The following is a 27,317-nucleotide window of genomic DNA, read 5'->3' as shown; positions in this document are numbered from 1 at the left end:
TTTATTTATGCATAAATTATGGATGTACAATTAACCCTACATTTGATAATCATTTAATCTCTATTAGTTAACATACTATTGGGTCATTGAAAAGTAGTCTTATGTAATTTTAGTTTCTTGTGTTATTTTTGTCTATATGTTTGTGGTTGTATTTTGTTGTAGTTTTTTTTTTTTTTTTGAATAAAGTGGTAAAAACTTTATTGAAAATCAGACACAAGAATTACAAAGATAACCAAAGCCTCGAGGCCCCATAAAAGAACCACCAAACCAGCCCTAGATCATTTAGCTTCATAACCATCCTTGTCCTCAATAAAAATCTTCTGCAAGTCCTAACAGTAATCCGCAGAGAGATGCTCCCAGCCTTTAACTTTCCAATCACTACCATGTACTAAGGCCCACTTGGCCAAACAATCAGCTGCTCTATTCCATTCACGAGGGATGTGGATGAAAGACACCTGCTCCATTAAAGAACTAATTTGGAGAATTTGTTGAACAATCCCTGCCAACTGCCATTGAATCCCACTCACCTTCTACTCAGTCAACAAGTTAACAACAATTTGTGAATCCGATTCACAAATTACCTTCCTTCGTCCCAACTCCCAAGCACTCTCTAGGGCGTAGAGAATCGCAAATCCCTCCATAAAATTATTAGACTGCCTCCCTTTATGCACTAAAAAGAGGAAAACTACCTCCCCCATGCTACTCTTGCCAACACCACCAACTCTAGCAGGCCTGAGTTACCCCTAGATGAGCCATCGGTGTTAATCTTGATAAACTCATCCTGAGGGGGTATCCACCTTCCCACCCTTTGCACCTTCTTCATAGCCCATCTACCTCTCCTGACACAAGTTGAGGCAAGAGACAACTCCTGCAGACCAAACCTACTCACAATATCTGCCTCATCTCTACCCAGAGGAAAATTCACCTCACATTTAGCTTCCACTGTCTCTTGGATCATGGCAATGATCCTATTCCAAACTTGCTGAACAAACAATCTAACCTCGTGAAAGATCCTCATGTTCCTCTTGAGCCAGCTTTGCCATAGAATGAAGATGGGCCCAATATACCAGATGGTCTGGAGGAAGGAGGACAAGATAGGAGGTCTGCCCAAACTGCTCCAAAACTCCACCAGAGAATCCGTGTGGACACAAGGATGCTTCCACACCCCCTACCAATAATGCCAAATAAGCATAGAGAAGGGGCATCTGAAGAACAGGTGTGAGGAATCTTCCTCCCCATTACCACACGAACAGGTGTGAGGAATCTTCCTCCCCATTACCACACAAAACACAAACAGAAGGCCCCAAGAATCCCCTCTTATGTATATTGTCCCAAGTTAGACATCTATTTAAAGCCAAAGTCCAAGCAAAGCAGTTACACTTCGGCCAAGAAATGTTATTCCACACCTGTTTCCACTAGTTCACCTCTCTTCCCTCAAGTCTTCGGTTCAACAGTTCTCGGTATCCACTAGCCACAGTAAAAACGCCCTTAGGATTTGGAGACCAAGCAAGCCCATCCCTACCCTTGAGGGAGCTACAGTGTCTACTCGCCAAAATACCATGCAACTCAGCACACTCTTCCTCCATCCCAGCAACTGACCACTCATTAGGAGCCTTCCACTGCTCCAAATCCAGTCGCCCACACCTATAAACAGCCTTGAAGTCACTCACCCTTGACCATCCCGCCTCCAAAAACCTCTGGCATAGATTCCCAAGGTTGGGAAACTGATCAAGTATGGGAGGATATCCATCCCAAGAGTCATTCCAGAAAAGGACCTCTTCCCCATTCCTGCAAATCCAAAAGAGTCTTGCCTTAATGAGAGAAGCCCCTCTCTTGAGAGTATACAAGATCATTGACCCCTTTCCCTCAAGTGGATATCTAGGGATTTCCTCCATTGGGATCCTCTGCATATATTTGTTGGCCAAAATCCTAGCCTAGCCTCGATCCTGCTCAACACACCACCTCCAATACAATTTAGCTGCTAGAGCTTCCCCAAATAGAATAGACTGCCTTAAAGCAAGCCCCCTTGACTGCTTCGAGCTACACACCAAGTCCCAATTGACAAGACTCCATTTGGAAGAGAAAAGATTACTTGCCCATAAGAATAGCCTAGCTAGAGAATCCAAACCCTTCAAGAACCACTTAGGAGCCACATGAAGCATACATCGATAGATCAGAAGAGCCTGAACCACCGACTAAATCAATTGAACCCTCCTAGCAAAAGATAGCCATCTATGAGTCCAGTGTTCAACCTTCATGTGAAATTTATTCAAGATACCCTGCCATGACTCCCTAGGAGGTTTACCAGGAGAAATAGGAATACCCAAATAATTCAAGGGTTGGGAGCCAAGTTGGAATCTCAAGATAAGAGAAATCCTCTTTTGAATAGTTTTAGGAGTGTTGAAAAAGAGGATAGAAGATTTATCCTCATTGATCAACTAGCCCAAGGCCGCAAGATAAACATCCAAAACCTTACGCATATTAGTATCTTCTCTGATCCGAGCAAGTCCCATAAGGGTCGTGTCATCCACAAACTGCAAATGAGACTGCTATTGTAAGTCATCACCCCATCTCCAACCCTGAATAAAACCCAGACCCACATTATTCTTAATTAGCCTCCCCAGACCCTCAGCCAGAAGAATGAATAAATATGGGGAGAGGGGGTCCACTAGCGGAGACCCCTGGAAGCCCCAAATATCTCAATATGGTCTCCATTGATAAGCACAAAGAAAGAAGTAGACATAACACAACTCATAACCCACTAGATCCACTCATCAATAAAACCAAAAGCCCTTAGGATCTTCTGAAGGAAGGACCACCGAACTCTATCGTAAGCCTTAGCCATATCCAACTTGATAAACAAAGATTTTTCCTTGGAGGTTGCCATAGAATGAATGGTCTCCATAGCAATGACCACACCATCCAAAAGTTGGCACCCTTCCACAAACCCACTCTGCTCCTCAGAGATAACATTCCCTAGGAACTTCTTCAACCTATCCACTGTTAGCTTAGAGATTATCTTATAAATCACATTGCAGAGAGAGATAGGGTGGAACTGGCCTAACCGGTCGACCCCATCACACTTGGGGATTAGAGAAATGAAAGTTGCATTCAAAGCCTGAAGCATCTGCTTATTCCTTTGGGATTCCTAGACTACTTCCAGTAAATCCATTTTGATAATATCCCATAACTCTTGAAAGAATTCAACTAGGAACCCATCTGGTCCAGGAGCTTTTCCTTTCCTCATGTGGAAAAAAATCCTCTCAAGTTCTTCCAACAAAATAGGACCCAAAAGTTTCTCATTCATCTCCCCCTTGACAAGAGAAGGAATGCAAGCAAGAACCTGATTCTCCTCCACTATTTCCCCCTGAGATTCCTCCCTGAAGAGGGACTGGAAAAACTGTAACGACTCCCTAGATATCTCCTACAAGGATAGACACTGCTCACCTCTATCATTAACCAGAATAGGGATGGAATTACAGTGTCTTCTTGCTTTCACGGAGTTGAAGAAGAAAGCAGTGTTCTTGTCCCCCGCCTGTAGCCAATCAATATGAGCTCTCTGCTTCCAGTATATTTCTTCCCTAAGCTCCCATTCCTCTACCACCTTGACAGCCCTGTCTTCCTCCCTAAGCAAGGCCTCTAAGCAAGGCCTCAGACAAACCATGCTCTCTGATTTCATTGGTGATCCCATTTAGCACAATTTGAGCTACTTTCTTAGCATGAAAGATGTTCCCGAAACCCTGGCAGTTCCACTGTTTAAGCTTAAACTTAACAAAAGTGTACATGGCAGTGCCAAAGGCCGGCCTCCCTTTCCTCCACCACTTCGCTACAAGAACCTGCAAAGTAGGATCCCGAAGCCACATAAGTTGGAATTTGAAAGAAGGCGAGTGAGCTACCCGAGCCGAAGAAGAAACCAGCTTGATGGGCTAGTGATCTGACCCTCTCCAGTCAATAATCTCAAAACTTGTGGACCACCCCCCACCAATCCAAAAACTAGAAACCAGAAAACGATCCAACCTTTCTGCAATCCAATACTCTCCCACCCTCCTATTGTTCCAAGTGAACAAACCATTACTAGGCTTAATGTCAACAAGATGCAACAAAGATATACTATCCTGAAAAAGGAAAGAAGAAGGTTCCAACCGCATAACACCCCCCTTCTTTTCACTCAACTCAAGGATGAAAAGGGGCCAGCCTTCGCATACAAGAAATATGAGACCATAATTTTTTCTTACCCTGAAGATCAGTAGGGGCATAGATGTTAGAAAATAAGATGAATTCCCCAATCTCAAGACTAGAGACAATCCCGAATAATGAAGATCTGGAGGCAACCCACTAGATAGGGCGAAACCTTAAAGGGTTTCAAAGACAGGCCACCCCTCCAGAGGAACCAACTGTCCCAATACACTGACACTTGCCTCGCCCCCACAGCTTCGACACCAAACCCATCATACTCTCCACCGAAATTTTAGTTTCTTGCAAGAATAGGACATCAGGTGAATGATTTCTAATCAAATCTCGAACAACTTTTTGTCTAGGGCCATTGTTCAAGCCCCTCACATTCCAAGAAAGAACAATCATTTTGGAGGATTGGAAAAGTGAGAATCCAAAGTCTTTATTGACCCTGACTAAACCAGATTCTCCCCCATCAATTTGATCTTATCCAAATCCTTCTTTCTACCAACCTTTGAGCTCTTCTCTAAAGCATTTTTCTTAATATCTTTTTGATGCATACCCAGGTGAACGGAGGACTTATTACTTTTAACCCTAGCTGGTTCCAATTTCAAAGCTATCGGAGAATCCTCCCCCTCAACCAAATTCACCTCCAAACCAAGAGTGAGTCCCAACTAGACCCCTACTGGTTGATCCATCTCCATCTGTTGGCTTCCAACCACTAGCAGGGCCTGGGTAGAGTCCTCAATTACTCTTTCCGAAGCCCCCCCCCCAATGCACCTTGATCCAAAGGGGTTAACCCCAGATTTACTTCCTGATGGCTAAGGTCATCCAAGGCCTCAAATCTGTTAAAGGTATCCTCCTCTTGTCTCTCCTGTAAGAGCCTCATTTGTCCTTTGTTCTTGTTCTTTGTCTTAACTGAGACAAAATCATCAGCACCCTCAACCTTGACCGACATAGCAACTTTCCCTTTATCAGCCCTATCTAGGCTCAGGTCCGACTACTGAGGTTGGCACACCACCGGTTTATATCTAGGGCACTTACGTTGTAAATAACCATACTTATGACACAAACAACAACGAAATGGTAAAGTCTCACAATCTAACTATTGAACCCAAGAATAAGAGCCTGCGCACATATCTATAGCATCTGGCAAAGGTTTACTAAGATCAATTTCAATACAGATACGCGCAAAGGTCATTACCTTTCTCCCCAAGGTTTGCATTGAAGATCCCACTGGCTTCCCAAGTAGAGCCGCAAGCATCCATAGCACATCTTCCCGACAGCATTCCACTGCAAAACGTGGTAAACAAACCCACACTAGAACCCTATTCGGGAGCTCCTCCGAAGGGTTAAACCCTGCATGCCAAGGTTTGATAAATAACCCCACCTGGTTGTAAAAATACGGGCCTCCTTCAAAGACTCTATTGCGATCCTTCGTGCAGTTGAAAGTAACCATGAAGTAGTTGTTTGCCAGCAGCATAATCTCCATTTCCCCTTCCGGAGCCCAAGTCCTTTGCGCCCAGTTTTCCAAAAACTGCAAAGAAACCCTCATTCCCAAAAACTTGCAATATAACGAGTGTTTTGAAAAGTATTCAACATCTTCAGCTATCATCTCAGGAGGAAGAACCAGCTTTGGCCTCTCACTGCATCTCTCCAGACAACCATTAATCTTCATAATGCGAGAGCTACCAACACTCCCAGACCCCAATTTAGAGGAGAAAAGATTATTGTTAAAAGTCTTCATACTAAGGGATGGTGACTTTGAGCCCATCGCTGCATGAAAATCCATGGCGGGAGGTGCCTTCGAGGCCTCACCACCATTACTCGACATTGGATCTCAAAAAAATAAAAAAAAATAATGAGCCCACCCCCCAAAGGGGCACACGAGAAGGTACGACACCCAAGACCCCACCCCTCCCAAACACCATCGAGGGAAATAACCAGCCGAAGCCCCCTGCCCCACTGGAAACCCTCGGCCTGTAGCAAAACCGGACCCCCCCCCCCCCACGCACAGGAAACCCCCACCCACAGACCATCGCTTCACCCCCCACCCCCTCAGCCGCTCCTTGCCCTGCACCGTCCTTCACTTCCCTCCCCCGACACTCCTGCACACACATCCACCCACAGGCTAGGGCATCGATGCCCTAGCTCGACAGCCCACAGACCCCCGCACGCACAGCGCCATTGAAAAAAGGTATCGTATTTCTTTGTAGTTTATTATTCTTAAGTTTGTATGATTTATTTAGAAACAAACATATGCTATGGTTTTGTGATTGTAATATCTATTTTTCTTTTAATCTTTTAATTAGCTTTGTTGTATTGTTAACCGATTTGATATATAGCAATTACATCTTTATTAAATAATATTGGATCAAATAACAAATTAATTATCTAGTTATTAAGATAATTGTAAATTAGTTCTAAAGTAGTAAATAGACATCACAAAATATACTGTCAAAACATTATATCTTCATAATTCAGTATGTCCATAGATAGTTTATAATTTGTATTTTTGAAATACCTTATCATCATGTTTTCAACACTTTAAAGTTCCACTAGCCTTTTATTTTCAAATATAAGTCTATGGTTTATGGATTTTGATTGTAGAGAATGTTGTGATTTGTATAGCAATAGATTAAAATCTTTAAAGGGGTGGCACTCATTTAGCAATTGATAAGTCATTAACATCTCTAAAAGGTAAGTGGGTTGTTGACCATTATCTATCTAGTGAAGTAAACACGAGCATCCATTATCAAATGAATGAAGTAAATGATTGTGGAACGCTTACTCAATTACATCGCAATTCAAGGCAACATTTCAAATGAAACGTATAAAATTACTAGAAAATGATTCTCACTAATGAATACAAATGTAGATGTGATCCAAAAATCTAAATGAAAATAAAATAACTAAAAACAAATACCAATATCATATTCTTTGAAATTTTGAATATTAAATACACACCAATATAGTCATACAAGTGTCAAATGCTTTCACACACCCATTTCTAAAAAGGCAAAACTAAAAGCTTAAAAAAAATTATCAGATGGAAAGGAGGGGGAGAGTGGGATGAACGTGATAATTATGCATTGCACGGATACTTCTCATTCATCCTAACACTTTTATCTCATTTATTCGTTAAACCTATTTTTTAACCATATTCCTCATCAAAAGATTGTGACCTTAATAAAGCTTCAAATTTAATATATTTCATAAAGTATTAGGAAATTAATTAATGGGAGGAAATGCAATAGATTTGGCTTTACACTTTATATGTGGCAGTTTTTAGTGGTTTATTGATTATGGATTATAGTATTTAAGATGTTAAAAAAATAATTTTATGTAAAGTTCATTATAAATTGTAAAAAGAAGGATAGATTTGGTTTTATAGTAAATTAAGATTGGATGGATTGTATCTGAGTGAATAATGTATTTTAATTGTCATTTATATATTTATTTTCTTTCGGATATGAAATCTATATAGCAATATCTTATTACATGCTCTAACATCATAGTCATTGAGATTTTAAAAGATCTAGCTCTATTGTAATGGTCATGCTTAAAAGTAGAAGATTTTTTTTCTATAAAAAAAATATATCAATCATAGATTTCCATTGAAGCGTGTTTCTTTCTTTTTTTCGCTATTCTAAAAGCTAATAACACACCATTTTTGGACTTTTGAATGGATGTTAGAAAGGACTTACAATTTTTATTAGATAATTGTTGAAAATGGGTTAGTTTATAATTTGTAATTGACTTAATTTTTTAAAGAATACATGGTATTCAACTACATATTATAAATTTATCTGTTATTCTTTAGCTTATAAATTTATGTAAAGATAAGAGAATAATAAAATTTTAAAAAATATTATATTTTATACTAACCAATGTTAAGATATTATTATAATATAAAATAGAATTAAAGTTAAGATTATAAAGGATATTTGAAATCCTATTTTTGAACGTTTTCAAAATAATTCCCTTAGCATTAGATAATCAATCTATATGTTTTCTATCACTTCTTTAATAATTTTTTTAAAATAAAAAGCTTTTACCCACATTAAAATTGTTTAATTACATTACCTTTATGACTGATTATTTTATTGTATAGTTATTATAAAAAACCATTTTTTATAAACATAATAATTTTAATAAATAAAACAAATGAAAATTTGTCTCTAGTTAGTTTACGATATCTTTAATATATGGATGAAAAATGATCCCTTTATTTATATATATAATTGTGTAATTTGCATATCATGGTGTAGACGTATAAATCCGACCATCTGATTAAATAAATATTTAATGTTTATTTAATCTATTAAAATCAATTCCTTTCTTAATTAAATCATATCTAATTAATTTCCCCCACAGTCCTCTATTGATTAAATAAATTATTCAATTTAATTCATCTAGCCACATTCTAGCCTTTAATTAAATAAATCACGTTTATTTAATTAAATCTCCCTTTTTCCCTTTAATTAAAAGACCTCTCCAATTTAAATAAATCAAATTTATTTAAATATCTTTCAAAGCAAGTTGTCATCCACCTTTTTGAAATAAATCATTTTATTTCAAAATTAAATCCAAAAATATCCTCCCACTTGCATTCTCCTAACAAATCCACTTGCATGCCTAAACCCTTTCTAGATTCTTCTAAACCATCCTAATTAGCCTAATCCGCCCTTTAAGCATTTGCACATTCATTAAGAAAAGGGTCACTTCTCAAAAACTCTCAGAGTCTTCATAAACCATTAAAGGCTTTATGTCTTCAACAAGCTAACCCTTAAAGTCTTCATAGCCATTAATGGTTAACTCAAATTCAACCCTTGGTTAGGGACTTTCTCTCAAACTTGTTAGGTCCCAGGAAGGACAACTGAGAGGGGGGGCCGAATCAGTTGTCAACCACTTTACAATAATTTATAATCCAAATGCAAGTTATTCCAATTTAAACTTAATGTCGGTAAAACAGATTAACAGATATAGCAATACCGGTATAACTTAATGCATGAAACATAAAGAGAAACAATATCCACAACACGACACAGAGATTTTGACGTGGAAACCCAGTAAGGGAAAAACCAAGGTGGGAAACCTTACCCATAATCAAATGATACTACTGCATATAGTAAGTGTATACAAATGGGGTCTGCACATGCAGAAAGGCCAACTGCTTAGAGCTCACTGCTCAATCACAAAATAGGAGTCACACTGACTACACAATTGGATGGTTAAATCCAATGATAATGTACTGCTCAAAATAGCATCTACAATGTTGGATTCAGTACTAGTTAAGCTCTGAATATGAGTGTCAAAACACTTTCATAACCTTCCTTCAACCTTCAAATAATGTTTGCGTGATTCGTACAAGGATCTGCTTATTTCTCTCTTCAATATATGAACACACTCATACCATAACCATATCTAGATCTTCAATAAGATCTTAGAATCATATATACAAAACCTAAGACCAAATGTATAGGTCGGCTCACTAAAGATATTACAATTAAATCAATTACAAATAAGTTTTGATGCAATACAACATGTTGGCTCAATACATTTTCCAATCAATAAACAATCTCCATAACGTGTTGTGCTGATCTAGAATAGATAATATATACCGGTCCATAACCTAGACCTATCTACCGGTAAAGGCAAAACTGTCAACCCGATTAGACCAAAGAGCAAAACACCAAAACCAAATTTCCAATCCATGTCTTCGACATAACCACATGATCTCCAGATGATAACAAGTCATCATCGTTGTTGATGAACAATATAACCTGTTGGTGAACATATACCGATGACTATGCATAAGTCACTAACCATACCAGTGAACATAATGTAAACCTCCAAGATGACAAGTGCTGACATCAATGACAAAACCAATGCAACACATGATGAAGTCATCCATAATACCAACTGTAGGATTTTGCCAAGATCAAGAGGCAATGGAAAGCACAAATAAGAGAGAACAAAATAATGACAAGAACAAAACTGTATTCTCATCAATATGCAAAATGATCAACTGGATTCTTAAGCATTACATACAATGAATATGAGTCTGCTTATATAGGCAAGACTATATGGATATGTGAGCACACAAACATGACATGTGGCTCAATAAGAAACAAGGGTAGGTAGGAAATAGGTGTGGGTAGGTAGGAGAAATAATATAATAGTCCACATGAGGTGGATCACCCACTGAATGTGGAGTGTAACAACAAGATCAACACCATAAAAGGTGGAATTTCTCCTACACACACTATCCCAATGTGGCACAAACACCCAAGTGTCTCATACCCAAACTACTATGAAATGCATGTACCTAAGTAAACTTAAGTAAAGTGTAATAATATCCATGATGAATAATTATTTACACCAACACCAACAATCTCCCCCTTTGACACTGATGGCAACACTAGATGGAAAAACATCTAAGTGCCAAAAATAGAATGCCAAAAATAGTAAACCAATCAATCTCCCAAAGATAGATCAATACAAAGTTTGTTACAGAACCCAAACCAAAAATACATATATCCAAAAGAGTATATCTCTCCCCAATGAATAATCTCTCCCTCAAGGAATAATGTTTTTACATAGATATCTCTCTCCCTTTGACATCAAATGCCAAAGCAGTTAAGAATTCAAAACTTAACATTCAGCCAACTACTCCCCCTAAGAAGTAGCTCTCCTCCTCAAAGCCAGAAAAATATTTTTCTGTTTAGTCCCTATCGGTTTTGATGCCAATCTTCAACATCTAAGTCTCTGTCGGTGGGGAGATTACCCCAAGCTGATCTCTAAGATATTCAAAAGTTTCCTTAGGCAAAGGCTTTGTAAAGATATCTGCAATTTGCTCTTTAGTATTTACATAAACCAATCTCACTTCATTTGCTTCAACATTCTCTTTCAGAAAATTATACTTAATAGAAACATGCTTTGTCTTGGAGTGAAATACCAGATTCTTTGATATCAATTGTTGTTGAATTATTACAATAGATAATTATTGGTTCTTTGCATTTTACCTTTATATCCTTCAACATTTGCTTGATCCATAATACCTAAGTATAATTAGTTGTTGCTGCAACGTATTTTGATTCTGCTATTGATAATGATGTATAAGTCTGCTTCTTGTTGATCCATGAAATCAATCTTGTGCCAAGAAAGAATGCACCGCCAATGGTACTCTTTTTGTCATCTACATCACCTGCCCAATTTGCATCAGTGTATGCACATAAATCAAAATTTCCATCCTTAGGATACCATAAACCAAGATTTGTTGTGCCTTGTAGATATCAGAAAATCCTTTTAATTGTTGATTCATGATTTTCTTTAGGATTGCTTTGCAATCTTGAAACAATATATATTGCATTCATTATATCAGGTCTAGTTTGTGTCAAATATAGTAAACCTCCAATCATAGATTTGTACCTTGTCGGATTAATAAGAGCTAAATCATCCTTCAATGTCAATTTATCAGTTGTAGTCATAGGAGCACTTATCGGTTTGGAATTTTCCATACCGAATTTCTTCAAAAGTTCCTTCAAGTACTTTGTTTGACATATGAATATACCTTTATCTGTTTGTGAAATTTGCAAACCTAGAAAATTTTTTATCTCTCCAATCATAGACATTTCAAATTCTTTTTGCATTTGGTTAGCAAAGTCCTTACACAATCCATCTTCACCTCCAAAAATGATATCATCTACAAATGCTTCAATAAACAAAATATCATCATTGATAACTTTGTAATACAATTTTTTGTCTGCATTACCTTTTGTGTAACCAAGCTTCAAAATATATTTATCCAATCTAGCATACCAAACTCTGGGAGCTTGCTTTAATCCATATAAAGATTTCCTTAATCTGCAACCCATATCCTTAATATCTGTCAAAGAAAATCCATCGAGTTGTTCAATGTAAACTTCCTCCTCAAGATATCCATTCAAAAATGCACATTTTACATCCATTTGATAAAATTTATAGTTCTTATGAGCTGTAAATGCAAGAAATAGTCCGACTGCCTCAATTCTGGCTATTGGTGCAAAGGTTTCATTATAATCGATTCCTTCTTTTTGTGAATAACCTTTACAAACTAATCTTGCTTTGTTTCTGATTACTTCACCATTCTCATTAAGTTTATTTCTATATACCCATTTAGTTCCAATTACATTTTTGTCTTTAGGTCGGGGAACCAATGTCCAAGTATTATTATTTTCAATTTGTTCTAATTCATCTTCCATTGCTTTTATCCAATGTTCATCTTGACATGCTTCAATAACAGATGTTGGTTCAACTTGAGAAATTAAACATACCTCTTCATTTTCCAGTCTGCCTCTAGTCATAACACCTTGATTCTTGTTTCCAATTATCTAATTCTTTGAATGATTCATTCTTACATACCTAGGTTTGTTCTGATTAACATTCACAGGTTGTTGCTCTTCAGTCACTGTTGAGTTTTTTGATGATGCCGGTGTGACTGGGTCTTCACTCTGTACCGGTGCAATCTGTGTCGGTTGATCTATGATCATTTCAACTGTCAGTTCAATAGATCTTGAATCTCCTCTAAAGTGTTCATCTATCTTCACATTAGTACTCTCAATGATTTTCTGTAACCTTTTATTATAACATCTATATGCCTTGTTTCTAGATGAATAACCAAGAAATATTCCTTCATCACTTCTAGGATCAAATTTGTCAATATACTCATCTCTCTTAATATAGCATTTGCTTCCAAATATTCTAAAATACTTAAGAGTAGGAATATGACCAAACCATAGTTCATAAGGGGTCTTACCAGTTTCACTTTTGATGTGAACTCTATTAAAAGTATACACCATTATATTCACTGCTTCTCTCCAATACACATGAGGTAGATTTTCTTCCATTAACATAGTTCTTGCTGCATCCAGAATAGTTTTGTTCTTCCTTTCCAAAACTCCATTCTGCTAAGGTGTCCGGGGTGCTGATAGTTGTCTTTTGATTCCATTCACTTCACAGAATGCATTAAATTCTCTAGATGTAAATTCTCCTCCTTGATGTGATCTCAAACATTTGATTTTCTTGCCAGTTTTATTCTCTACCATTGCCTTGAATATCTTGAATTTTCCAAAAGCTTGTGATTTCTCCTTGAGAAAAGTAACCCAACACATTCTAGAATAATCATCAATTATTAGTATACAATATCTATCACCTTGTAGACTTCTTGTTCTTGCTGGACCACATAAATCAATATGAATTAAATCAAGAATATTATTATATTTTTCAATAATGTTCTTAAATGTTGTTCTAACTTGCTTTCCCATTTGACATTCCTTACATATCGGATTATCAAGTTTCATAATCTTAGGTAAATCCCTTACTGCCTTAGTTGAACTGATCTTTACAATGCAATCAAAATTCACACGACAAAGTCTTTTATGCCATAACCAACTTTCATCAATGTGTGCAATCAAACATGTTTTATCACTGGTATTCAAGTGAAAGATATTACCTTTAGTCTAATTACCGGTTGCAATCTCCAATCCATTTTTGTTTATGATTTTGCTTTTTCCATTCTTGAACTGTAACTGAAATCCTTTCTTAACTAACTGACCAACACTCAAAATATTATGCTTTAAACCTTCTACATAATAAACATTGCCAGTATTATGCTTACCATCCAAATGTATAGTACCTTTTCCTTTGATTGAACAAGCTTTATCATCTACAAACCTTACTAGACCTCCATGAATTTCCTAAAAATATAATGATTTTCTTTTATCACCAGTCATATGATGCGAGCATCCACTATCTATAATCCATTCATCATTTTCTTCAATTTTTGCTGCCAGTGCCTGCTCTACCGGTTTGACAATAGGTGCCAGTGGATCTTCTTTTATTGCAACAAAATCTGATCAGCCATCTGCTGGATCTTCATCTGAATCATCTGTAACACCTTCATCTCCATAGTAACATGACTTATCTCTATTTTTCTTGAATCTATATCTCTGATATTCAAGGTTAGGCTTATATGATCTTTTTTCTTCCTCCCTTAGTCTTGCATGTCTATCAGGACATCTAGATGCTATATGACCAACTTTATTGCAATTAAAATATTTGAAAGGTTCTTTACCTTCATACTTACTTCCTGCTGGACCTTTAGGCATCTTCCTTGCAAATAGTGCTTCAAGTTCTTCATTTTCTCATCTCATATCTTCAAGTTATTTTGCATAAAGTTATTTCCAATCAGTTTTGTCAAATGATGATGATGCTGATGATGATGCTTTGAAAGCTAAATCAGTCTTCACAGTAGCAACATGACCAAACTCCTCAAGTTCAAATGTTGAAAGTTTTCTAACCAAAGTATGTCTAGAAACTTAAGCATTAGGCATTGTTATCATTTCATTAATAGAAGTTACTTTCATTTTGTAATCTAGTGGCAATGCTCTTAAAACTTTAGACACAATTTCATCTTCACTTAATGATCCTCCACAACATTGTATTCCTAAAACATTTTCATTAACTCTTTCCATAAATGCAGAAATTCTTTCATCTTCTTCCATTTTCAAGTTTTCATACCTAACCCGATAACATTCCAGTTTTGCAATTTTGACAGTGGTATCTCCTTCATTCAGTGTTTCCAGTTTATCCCAAATAGCTTTAGCAAAAGATCGATCTGATAATCCCATGATTTGTTGATCTGATAATACGCTCAAAAAGTGCTTCTCTTGCTTTGCAATCATTGTCCATGTCCTTAGCCAATGTTGGTGGATGGGGTTGATTCGGAATAGGAGCAACATGGCCATTCTTTGTAACATCCCATATATCTCTTCCATTGTAGTTCAGATGTGTTTCCATTCTGATCTTCCATATTCCATGGTTAGTTCCATCAAACTATAGGATCTCCTCAAGCTGTTAGGCTTCTGCAAAAAGAGGACTTAGCTCTGATACCAATTGTTAGGTCCCAGGAAGGACAACTGAGGGGGGGGGGTGAATCAGTTGTCAACCAGTTTACAATAATTTATAATCCAAATGCAAGTTATTCCAATTTAAACTTAATGTCAGTAAACCAAACTTAAGTGTCGGTAAAATAGATTAATAGATATAGCAATACTGGTATAACTTAGTGCATGAAACATAAAGAGAAACAACATCCACAACACATGACATAGAGATTTTGACGTGGAAACCCGATAAGGGAAAAACCATGGTGGGAAACCTTACCCACAATCAGATGATACTACTGTAGATAGTAAGTGTATACAAATGGGGTCTACACATGCAGAAAGGCCAATTGCCTAGAGCTCACTGCTCAATCACAAAATAGGAGTCACACTGACTACACCATTGGATGGTTAAATCCAATGATAATGTACTGCTCAAAATAGCATCTACAATGTTGGATTTAGTACCAGTTAAGCTCTGAATATGAGTGTCAAAACACCTTCATAACCTTCCTTCAACCTTCAAATAATGTCTGCATGATTCACGCAAGGATCTGCTTATTTCTCTCTTCAATATACAAACACACTCATACCATAACCATATCCCAATCTTCAATAAGATCTTACAATCATATATATAAAACCTAAGACCAAATGTATAGGTTGGCTCACTAAAGATATTACAATTAAATCAATTACAAATAAGTCTTGATGCAATACAACATGTCGGCTCAATACATTTGCCAATCAATAAACGATCTCCATAATGTGTCGTGCTGATCTAGAATAGATAATATGTATCGGTCCATAACCTAGACCTATCTACCGGTAAAGGCAAATCTGTCAACCCGATTAGACCAATAAGAAAAACACCAAAACCAAACTTCCAATCCATGTCTTCGACATAACCACATGATCTCCAGATGATAACAAGTCATCATCATTGCCGGTGAACAATATAACCTGCTAGTGAACATATACCAGTGACTCTGCATAAGTCACTAACCATATCAGTGAATATAATGTAAACCTCCAAGAATACAAGTGTTGACATCAATGACAAAACCAATGCAACACATGACAAAGTCATCCATAATACCAACATAACTTAACCCATATCTAATCCATGGGTATCTTCAAGAACTCATTGCTTTGACCCAAGTTATCCTATTAACCCTTGCACATGAGTTTATCCTTTGGGTAAAAGGATTATCCAATAAATCAACCCTAACCAAACCTCCTAGGGTGACCCTCATGTCTTCTTGGGCATTTAATGCCTCTTCTCTCTCCTCTCAAGCCATCTCATGTTGACAATTGTCACCATTTCATTGGTGAAAATTGTAAACATGGATTTAAGATCATTCAATCCTAGCCCTTGTTAAGATTACTCAATCCTAACCATCCAATTGCCCATTTCTTCTATAAATAGGCCTCATTTCTCTCAATATTCATCATCCAAGTTTTCATGCATCTACATTATAGTCTAATTTTAACTAGCATTTTAGCCTCTCTTTGATAATAACATTTTAATCATTTAGGAGCACATTAACATAGTATTTTAATCATGAATCATGTTAGCAAAGATAATTAGTTGCATTATCATATAGATCATTATCATTTACTATCACTCATTCTTGGAGTTGTCATTCCAAAAGTCAGTTGCTCAATGATTTGAGAGCAACCATCGACTTGAGTAATCATGTGAGATAGAGAACAATGAGACACATCTTGGGGATTAACTTATTTAAGTTAGTTTAATCTTAGTTAGTCTTTATACTCAAAAGATTCATTGGTATGTTAATTTCTAGTTTCAATTTTGATATACTAATTACACTCATTCTCGCATACATTTTTGGCACCCACCGTGGGGCCCGTCCTCATTTTTAAAATCATTTTTGCACACAAGTTGAAGACAAAGTCACACTGGAAACACAAAATAGTGCATATACAAGATTCTTTAGCACATTCACAACATCTTTTAGCGCATCAAACTCACCTTTCAGCGCATAAGGACACTTTAGCGCATCACAACTCTATTTTAGCGCTCGGTCTATTACGTTCCTTTAGCACATTAGAGTTGCAATTTAACACACTTGATTATCAGTTTAGTGCATAAGGTCTTCACAATAGCGCATTAGTAGCATCTTTTAGCACACTTACTTCACAATTTAGTGCATAGACATGCATATACTTTTGTTTGTAAGACAAAGAAAAAACTAGGTTTGTGAGCCCACCATATCAATTGACTTGCTGGAATAGGTTTTGTAGGTTTAACACTTGTCTTGTAGGTGCTCAAGGACTTAGTGTAGTTTTACTTCTTACAATTTCCATTTTGCAAAAAATTTTAAAAAGAACAATCAATCTTTCCTTTGGAAATTTTTAAAAAGAACAATCAATCTTTCCTTTGGAAGTTTTAAAAATAACAATAAATCTTTCATTTGGAAGTTTTAAAAAGAACAATCAATCTTTCTTTTGAAAGTTTAAAAAAGAACAATCAACCTTTCCTTTGGAAGTTTTAAAAAGAACCTCAACTTTTCCTTTGGGAGCTTTTAAAAGGAACTTCATTTTTCATTTAGGGCTCTAAAAAGAACTTCACATTGCAAAAGTTGAAAAGAACAACAAAACAAACAAATTTCTTTTGCATCCACTTCAAAAGTTTAGCTTTCAATTGGCAATTGTTGTTATCAATTTGGCGATTTCCTTTTGTTGACAATGATTTCTTTTTAAAAGTTCAAGGATTTGTTATCTTTTCACAAATTGCTATCTTGATTAAAAAGAACCCCATGTCTTTTGGAGAAACATCTCCAAAGTAGCATTTAGACAACAATTGCAATATTGGTTAAAAGAAAGAGTGTCTTTTGTGAATCGAAGGTGATAGGTATATGCTCTCCCCTTAATTGGGTGATAAAAAAGCCAAACTCATCATTTTACTCGCTTTCCTTCAATTTTTGCAATAGGCTAAAACCTTTTAGCTAGCTTGCCCTCTCGAGGAGCCTTTTAGGCTCAAGCCATTAAGGTCGGTGAGAGGGGAATGATCTAAGTGGGGAATGGCTAACACCAAGTAATCCAACCCACTATAATCAAATGTGGATATGATGAAAATTGTGTTCAATGGTTTTGCTCAGTGATTAGCCTTCCCCCAGTATCCTTGAGATACGTAAAGCCTTTGTTCTAAAGGTTGGGAAGCCTCCCGAGGGAGTTTATCATTGGAGACCAAACAGAAGCCTTACTAAAAACTGTAGAACTAGAAGCCTTGCCGAGTCAGTTAGCCAGATATTTTTAATATGATAGTGCAAGGGTGGGGAAGAATCCACCCCCAAGACACTCACAATAAATCTCCCAGGAAAATGATCCAATTGAGAAGCAATTCTCTTTGGGTAAACTTCTGGCAAAAGGCAAAAAAATGGGCACACCTTAGGGTGTGACAAGGTAGTTTGAGCTGACGGGGTATCAAGTGTGGGCTATTGATATTTTAAATGACCTTTGAGATTAAGAGAGTCTCCTTGATGTGTATTTCTTGTTCAAATTAGTGAAAACAAATAGGGATTCAAAAAGATCCTATTAAACATACACTCATTGTTTAGATTATGTAAATTGTCTTTTTACTTGTTACTGTGTTTTCAAATCATTGTCAGAAGATCATCCATCCCCCAAAAAAAAATTCACAAACAAGTCAAATTATAAAAAAATTCCAAAGTCAGGGCAGCTTAGCACATCAACAATTCAGAATAGCGTATTCAAAGATCATCCTGGTTCATACTATGCATTTAGTAGCGCTTAGGAGTCAAACAATATCTGATACATATCCAACAATAGCGCGTGATTCTCAGAACAAATTTCAAATTTCCAACAATCAGACAAACACCAGATTAGTGCATGAACAAGAAAGAGTAGTGCAATATAAGGATAGATCAGCACATTAGAGGGACATCCTAGCGCATTGGCCAATTATAATAGTGCATATAACTCATATTCTAGTGCATACCTTCATGTTTTAGCGCATCATTAGAAATTTTGGCTCCGACAAAGAGCAGGTTATCAACTTTTTCACAAAAATGACATCATTTTTAGATACCCTTTTAGCTCTTCTCTCAGATCCAAGTATCATAGACAGGTTTTCTTCAAGAAAAATCCAAGGATATCAACTAGTGATCTTAGTTTCAAAGTTCAATCAAATCAACATCAAAATACTTAGATTATCCAAGTTGGCCAAAACAAATCTAGTTTCTAAATCAGGATATATCATCCTTCATCAAGAAAATTCATCACAACTTTTGACATACTTAGTCATATCAATAGGGGACTATTGAAATCCTCTATTCAACTTAGTAAGCTTGATTATCCAAAACAAAGTATTAATTATCAAATCAACCTATCAACAACATCAACTTTGATCACTTGTATGACCACTCCTCAACATTTAAAAGGGAAGAATCTTTGTCAAAAGACCAAGCTAGAAAGGAGACAACTTAATCAAAAGGAACTCATAAAGAGAAGGAAGTTTCTATACATAAACCGTGAACTCTTCCTAAAACATCTCACTTTCTTGCACTACTTTCTTGTCTATCTACACGATAAATGAACTGAGTTTGACGAGGAAATGTTGCAAGCACATGCCTTCGAACAAAAGTTGGCATTCTCTCAATGTATTAACAAAGGATGAAAGATCAACTTAGCTTATCTACCTGAATATCCAATCACTTATTAAATCAAATCAAATACCAGTTTTTACATGATCCCATAAAAACAAGTGGGACACACAACTTGAATCAAGCATGGGACATAGAGAAACTAACACCAGGAAAAAGTACCTAAATATAGATGAGGATGATATAATGGATGACATTATTGAAGAGGCCCAGCAAGACCCTGGCCTACAAAAAATCATGGAGAAATTCATCGAAACAGACAAATAAAAATACTTCCTTCTGCTATCTAGCAAAGGTGTGAAAATCCATGAGGATTTTGACATGGATTAGCTGAAGAAAACTCAGCGTGTAAAAAGGACAAAATCAAGAATATATACCTACAACACCGACCATGACAATACAAACGATCATGACAACACCAATGACTAAGACAACACTAATTATTAGGATAACACCAGCAATGGTGGTACCAACAATGAAAACAATACCCTTACTGCATTTACACAACAATTACAAACGCTTCAACAACAAATGCAAGACATGCAACAAGGGACCATGACAAGATACTCTTTAGAGGATATTTGTCCATATCCATTTGATAGAAGTTTAAATATGGTGCCATTCCCACCAAACTCTGAAATACCAAAGTATGACAAATACAATGGTAAAAGTGATCCCCATGATCATGTAAGGTAATTTTTGGACAATGGGCTTGGAGGTTGCCCACAATGATACCTACAGGATGAGGTTATTTCCAAGAAGCCTAGGAGGACAAACGATGGAATGGTTTTCAAAACTCATACCTCCCATTAGATCATTTGAAGAGTTGGTGAACAAGTTTGTTTCACAATACTCTTATAACGTTCAGCATGAGGTCACCATGCTTGACCTTTGCAACATGAAACAAAAGAACAATGAAACATTCATGATGTTCTTACAGATATGGAGATGATTGGTATCTAGATATCCCCGGTCCATACCTGAAAAGGAGAAAATGGAAATCTTTGTAGACAATCTAAATGACGAGATGAGTTATCAACTTAAACTACAATGTCTACCTAGTTTTCAAAAGTTGATCGACAATGACATCCAGATAGAAGAGGCCTCAATCAAAAGGGGAGTTTTCAAATTTTTTAAGGAAGGTGCTAATTCATCAAACAAAAACTATAGAAACAACTACTACAACAACAACAACTCAAACAAATCCAAATTTTGGACAAGGAACAAAAATGTCATCAATGATGGTGTAGTTGATGCTAACAATTTTAAAACAAAACAAACAGTGTTAAACTTATCAGGTACTAGTCCACCAAACAACAATAAAGGAAGCACCCATCAAGGAAACAACAATCAAGGGAATAACAATCAAGGGAACAACAATAACACAAAACATGCACCATATCGAAGGTAGTTCACACCTTTAGGAAAAACTCTTGAATCAACATTTCGAGAATTGTTGGCAAACAAACTCATTACATTTCCAAACACAAGGCATTTTGAACCACAAGTCAAACCCTCATGGTGGAATGACACACACTACTGCAAGTATCATAGAAACAAAGGGCATCACACAAATGATTACCTAAGGTTGAAGAATTTGATCCAAGATTTACTAGACAAAGGTGATATAACAATAGATGGACATAAAACCAATGATGATCATGAAGCATAATAATCCACTTCCTAATTATGATAAAGGCACATCATCATCCTCAAACAACAAGGGGGCTAGTATAAACCATGTATAAAACAACATCATCAGTCAAATCTCAGCATACGACAATCAAATCAATGTCATTAAAATCAAGGACAAACAAGAGCAATTCTAGGTAAATGTAACTACATGGGCCCAATCGAAGTATGTATTAAAAGGAAACACTTACAAAGAATCCACTCTTCTGAAAGAGCAATATAGCTTGGTAGATCAATTGTAGAAAACACCAGCCAACATATCAATATTAGAGCTTCTCAAGATCTCACCAGCACACAAGGATATTCTACAAAAAGCCCTTGTTGACACTACAGTTCCAAATAACTTAGATATTGATCGATTCCAAGCCATGGTGGGGCATTTAACCGTGCCTCATAATCTATCATTTTCTGCACCTGGTAACATATTTTTGAGTCATCTGCATAACACTCCACTCCATATTGAAGTCCTGGTCTACAAACATCAAGTGAAACATGTATTAATAGATGGAGGAGCCGGTCTAAAAATTTGTACTCTAAAACTTAATCTTGCATTGGGTTTCTCAGAAATGATAATTGATCCTAGGAAAAAGATAACAATAAAAGCATATGATGATGAAGAAAGATCATCAAAAGGGCTCATGTCATACCTATTCAGGTAGGACCAGTTCATAGGGACACTCTATGTCAAGTCTTGGACATAGACTTTTCTTACAACATACTCTTGGGTTGTCCTTGGATCCATGAAATGCAAGCAGTACCATCTACATGAAGGAACATAATGGACCACTGAGAGGGGGGGTGAATCAGTGGTAATAAATAAAAAACTTGAACTTTCTAAAAGATCTAAGCTTTAATAACAATAATCACAAAACTATGAGAAGAGGTATTAGACACATTTTCACACACACACACACACAAAGAACTCATAACACCTGAATATACAAGGAAAACCCATGGTGGGGAAAACCTCAATGAGAAATGTTGTTGGATTCTATTTCTCCAATCTAGCCTCACAAGTAAAACTTGATTACAATGTTTAGGGCACCAATCCAAGGAGAACCAACCCCTGAAGTTTATGGGCACCAACCCAAAGGAGCACCAACCCCTGAATTTTATGGGCACCAACCCAAAGGAGCACCAACCCCTAGCTTTATGGGAACCAAACCCTAGCTCTGAGAACCCACTAAGAGATTTACAATGAACATATATCAAATACAGTTTGAATGCCTTGTTGCAAATGAGGTTTTGTAACTCACAAATATTCTTCTCTTGAGTTTTACCTGACTCTTTTCTGCTCTTAATCTTTGTTCTCTACTCTCTGAGGTTTGTTATCAATCACTGCTCTCTATTCTTTGTCTTCTTATTTCTGCATATATCCCCTTGACCTTTTCTTGACTCACTTCTTCTTCTCTACATCTCATAGTTTATATGATTCACTGTATTATCTGCCTCGGTTCTAAGTGACTGCCTTTCCATTTTGCTTCTCAACAACTTTCCTCTATTCTATTTTGGATCTTTCCTCTCTGCTACATAATTCACTATATGGCTTCTTTCCACTATCTCTTCCTCAACTTTCAACTCCCACTCAACTACAACTCCAAAACTTCCTTCTGCAGCACACACTTAGCTCCACATTCTAATTACTCTATTCTCTACTATGTTTTTTATCACCAACCACTTGTGTACATCAGCTAGCTCATTTACAGCTGTCAAATCTCATCATCCGTATACTATTTTTGGTCATCTCTATACCTGCAAGATTTCCCTCCAAGGCTGGACTCAAAATCTAATCTCCTCGGGCTCTGAGAGATTATGTTTGCATATCGATCAGATTCTCTATACACCACTCAGACAGATAGTCATCATCCATAAATGCATTCTCCCTATCTTCTAACTATTTTTTGTATTTAGATTATATCTTTGTGTACCGATTACTAAGTTTAGTAATCTTCTCCTAACGTAAGAGGTCTGGTAGGTTTCCTCGAGCCTCAAAAATATCAACAACTCCCTCTACAGCTTGACCGCCATTAAATGTTGCTTCTTTCTTCCCATTCACCTTATGTACACTGATTACTAATTTTAGTAATCTTTATCTGTCTAATGAGATCTGATCTATTCTTTGTCCATCATTTCGAGCTGCATAACTGACTCCATCCAGGTCCCCATAAATGCATTCTACATCCTCTCTCATCTTGCCCTGAAGAGAATCAACAACAATCTCCATCGTCACCGACTTTTGCATATTTGATTTGTTCTGACCACCAAGGTGCCATATGTCACCATTTCCTTTGTTCAGATCATCCAGTTAAGGTTGGTCATCAGCCATGTAGATCATATTGCCTATCGACTCTTTTTATTCATCGTCCACATGGACGTCTGAGTCTATCGGCTTGCAGACATGACTGCAAAGTTGGTCACAATCTTCAATTCTGTCCACAAAATACCCTTTCATCTTTCTAACAAGTGTCCTTTGATTTGCTCCATACATGCCATGTCGTTGGGTCAAACTTAGTCAATGCCCATCTCAGATCCATTGAACTTCATACTATGGCTAACCTCTGTGTTATACGCCTCACATGTATGTTCTACTTATGCAAGATAAGCTTCTCTCATTCTTAATAAGCCTTCCTCTTTCTTTGTTAGCCCACACCACATTATCATAGTCTCTTAACCCAAGCAGAATAAGGTTTCTCCCTTTTTTTTTTTGCTTGTTCTTATCCTGCGCTATATTCCTTAACCCTGTTTCACCTCACGGGATAAGCTTTCTTCATGCTAGCAAAGTTTTTCCCTTATCTCACGTTGTATGTGTTTCTTTTCTCCTTTGATGTCTGAAGACCATGCGAGATAAGCTCTTTTGTCTTTCGCCTTAACATTTTCTTATCCCACGACCCTTTCCTTATCCCTGTGGGGACACGCAGGATAACCTTTGTCTTTATTTTCCTTATCCCGCGAGTCTCTTCTCATCCCTTCTTGGTTACGCAGGATAAGAAGACCCTTCAATTCCTACTTTGTTTTTATTTTCTTATCCTGCAGGCCCACTGACATCATCCTTGTCTCGTGCGGGATAAGGCTCCTCAAGCAATCTCCTTTTGATTTCTTATCTTGCGAGACCATTTCTCTCCAAGTTTCACCATGTGGGATAAGGAGGTGCCTTTACTTTTGTTATCCCATGCGAACCTTGTGTAGCCTGTTACTTCATGTGGGATAAGGTTTCTTTCTTTTGTCTTCATTTTTCCTTATCCTACGGGAACACCACATATCTCATACAGGATAAGGTTTTCTTCATGGCATGCATTCACTTGTTAGCGCGCACAACATTTTGTGTGCATCTTAGCTTGTGCGGGATAAGGGAATCTCCAATCTTCCCTTTTGTTTCTTATCCCGTGTGACTTTAGTTGGTCACTTTTGACAACGTGGGATAAGAAGGACCACTTTGTTCAACAAACTTAAGGTATCCCACATGACCATCAATGGTCATATTTTGACAATGCGAGATAAAGTATAACACTGTCCTCTTCACTTAAGTGTTATCTCGTAGGGTTTTCAACATGTTGGGACTCATTAAAATTGAGTCAAGTTTAGAGGCCCATTTCAAAAAAAAATTCTCTGCATGTCAGAAAAGCACCTAAATAAGTCAGTTTGAATGGCCTAGTTAGCAAGGGGGTAAAATGGAGCCGGTTGATTTTAAGAGGGTAAGGCTCAGGATTCATGTCCCACACCTTTCATTTGGCCTATTCAGTAATGTGCAACTTTCAGATTTCAGTTTGGATAAGTTTATGAGGTACCCATTTTGAGGGGTGAGCTGGAAGTGCATTTTAGGCACAAATGCAGATTTTATTGAGTAGCCTTCTTTGATCGATTGCATCTGCTGCCCTGTTGATTTTCATGAAGAAATTCAAAATGGATTCAATTGTATGCATAAATGTGAGTCATCTTGCAAAATTTAATGTCTTGACGAATCCATTTGCTCAGTTTTTGAAGCCAAATCCGTTTGCAGTTTGTGTGGTTTGACTAGTCCCTATTTCGACAGCTAGTCAGAGCCCTGTTTCACACAAGTGTAAAATTTGCCTCAGTAAGCGTCATGCCATAATGTTTGTTCAAGGCTGATGTTGGTATAAATTATGAGTTTCATTTCAAATTTCAAGCCTCTACCAATCCGTTTGATCGGTTTTCAAAAGAGCTCATTTTGCAATCAAATGTAGTTATCCGTACTTTCAGTGCTATATTAGTTAAAGTAGCCATTTTCATGAGCGCACCATTTGCATCCTGTCAGTCTTGTGATTGAATTGAGAATTCAAAGATTTAACATGTACTTCAAGGTACTTGTGTTCCGAATTTGAGGGCCTACGGAGGTCATTTGATATTTTTTAGAAAGGCGTCATGTGTTGCCAGGACATTGACTTCATACGGTCCGCACTGTTGACAAAGCCAGTTTGTCATTTTCGCCGATTAATATCTCTTCGCTCAGGACTCATCTTGAGAAACTTTTTGGTAGATTCCATGCTTGCATATCAAAGTACACGCCTGTCAGATGGCGAGCTCCATAGAGGTGTTTTGACGGGTTTGAAAATTACGTCTTCGCAATTAAATGCGAAAATGTGGCGTAATTGCTTGAAGGATGTAAAATGCGGATTAATGATCCGAAAATGATGTCGATTGTTTCCAGAGGTATGTTTGAGGTCCGTGAAGCATTTTGAAGGCCAGTTGTTTGAAAACGAATTTTTTTTTAGTCCGACCCACTTTGGGGCCTGACCTGGCTCATGCCCGTGCATTGATTTTACCAGCGACTTGGAGTCGCTGAGGGAATTTCATTTTTTTTTAAATTGTTGTTCATTGTGAAAACAAGATGTATGACCATTTGGTGAAGCCTGTAATTGAATGGATTGGTAATGTAGAAATCTAGTGCAAGCAAACTGGATTGAAGGCAAACTTATCTTACAAAGGAAAATCCTTCTTTGGTCTAAAGGGATCCAACACTAGAATCTATGGAAGTATCTCAAGATGTATTTTGTGAGCTACATGGAGATTGGCGTAGAGAATATTCTGCTCATAGGTGTGCGGGATAGAGAATAACAAGTAATTTCTATTGTAAATTGTTGGCTAAAGTGCATGATGCTTGATCCATACAATCAAACAGATAATCCAGAATGTAAGTCACGACCAGATGCTGGCCTATCTGCTATTACAGAGCTCGATCCCGGTTACATAACAAGTCCACTATCTTCAGTTTGGAGAGAATGGGTTAAATGGTGTATTGAATTTGGAATTGATGCAAATATTATTTTGGTTGTTCCATATGAATGGAGGCTATCAGCTTCAATGCTTGAAGAACGAGATTTGTATTTTCACAAACTGAAGTTGACTTTTGAAACAACACTCAAGCTTCGTGGAGGTTCCTCATTGGTGTTCGCACATTCGATAGGAAGCAATGTCTTCTGTTTTTTTTTGGGAGTGGTTGAAGCTCGAAATAGCTCCCAAGCTCTAGTTTGGAGGCTGTGTGAAGCACTAAGCAAATGCATATTGGCACGTGATGATCGGTATAGGGCATTGATGTTCTTGGGAATTGCAAATCAATACCATGTCCTCTTTCCCCCGCGTAGTGTTCAAAATGGCATTGAAACCCAGCAGCTTTACCTCCTCCTTTGGTCACGTGGGAGTTCCTTTTTAAAAAAAAAAAAAAACCAGCAAAGTGCAATTGTAATGTTGGCAGATTTCTATGCCATTCTCTCCTCCATGTGAAAATTTTGAACAAGGCGTGGAGTTTGCTGCATGGAAATGACTGTAGTGAAACTCAAGCAATTTGGAAAATGGCAGCAGTCCTCCTTCCTACGCCTGGTAATGGTGTCAAGGGTTTTCAATACTATTGCAATATGGT

Source organism: Cryptomeria japonica, chromosome 5 (assembly GCF_030272615.1).
Source record: "Cryptomeria japonica chromosome 5, Sugi_1.0, whole genome shotgun sequence".
Classification (NCBI taxonomy): Eukaryota; Viridiplantae; Streptophyta; class Pinopsida; order Cupressales; family Cupressaceae; genus Cryptomeria; species Cryptomeria japonica.
This window is presented reverse-complemented; position numbering follows the sequence as displayed.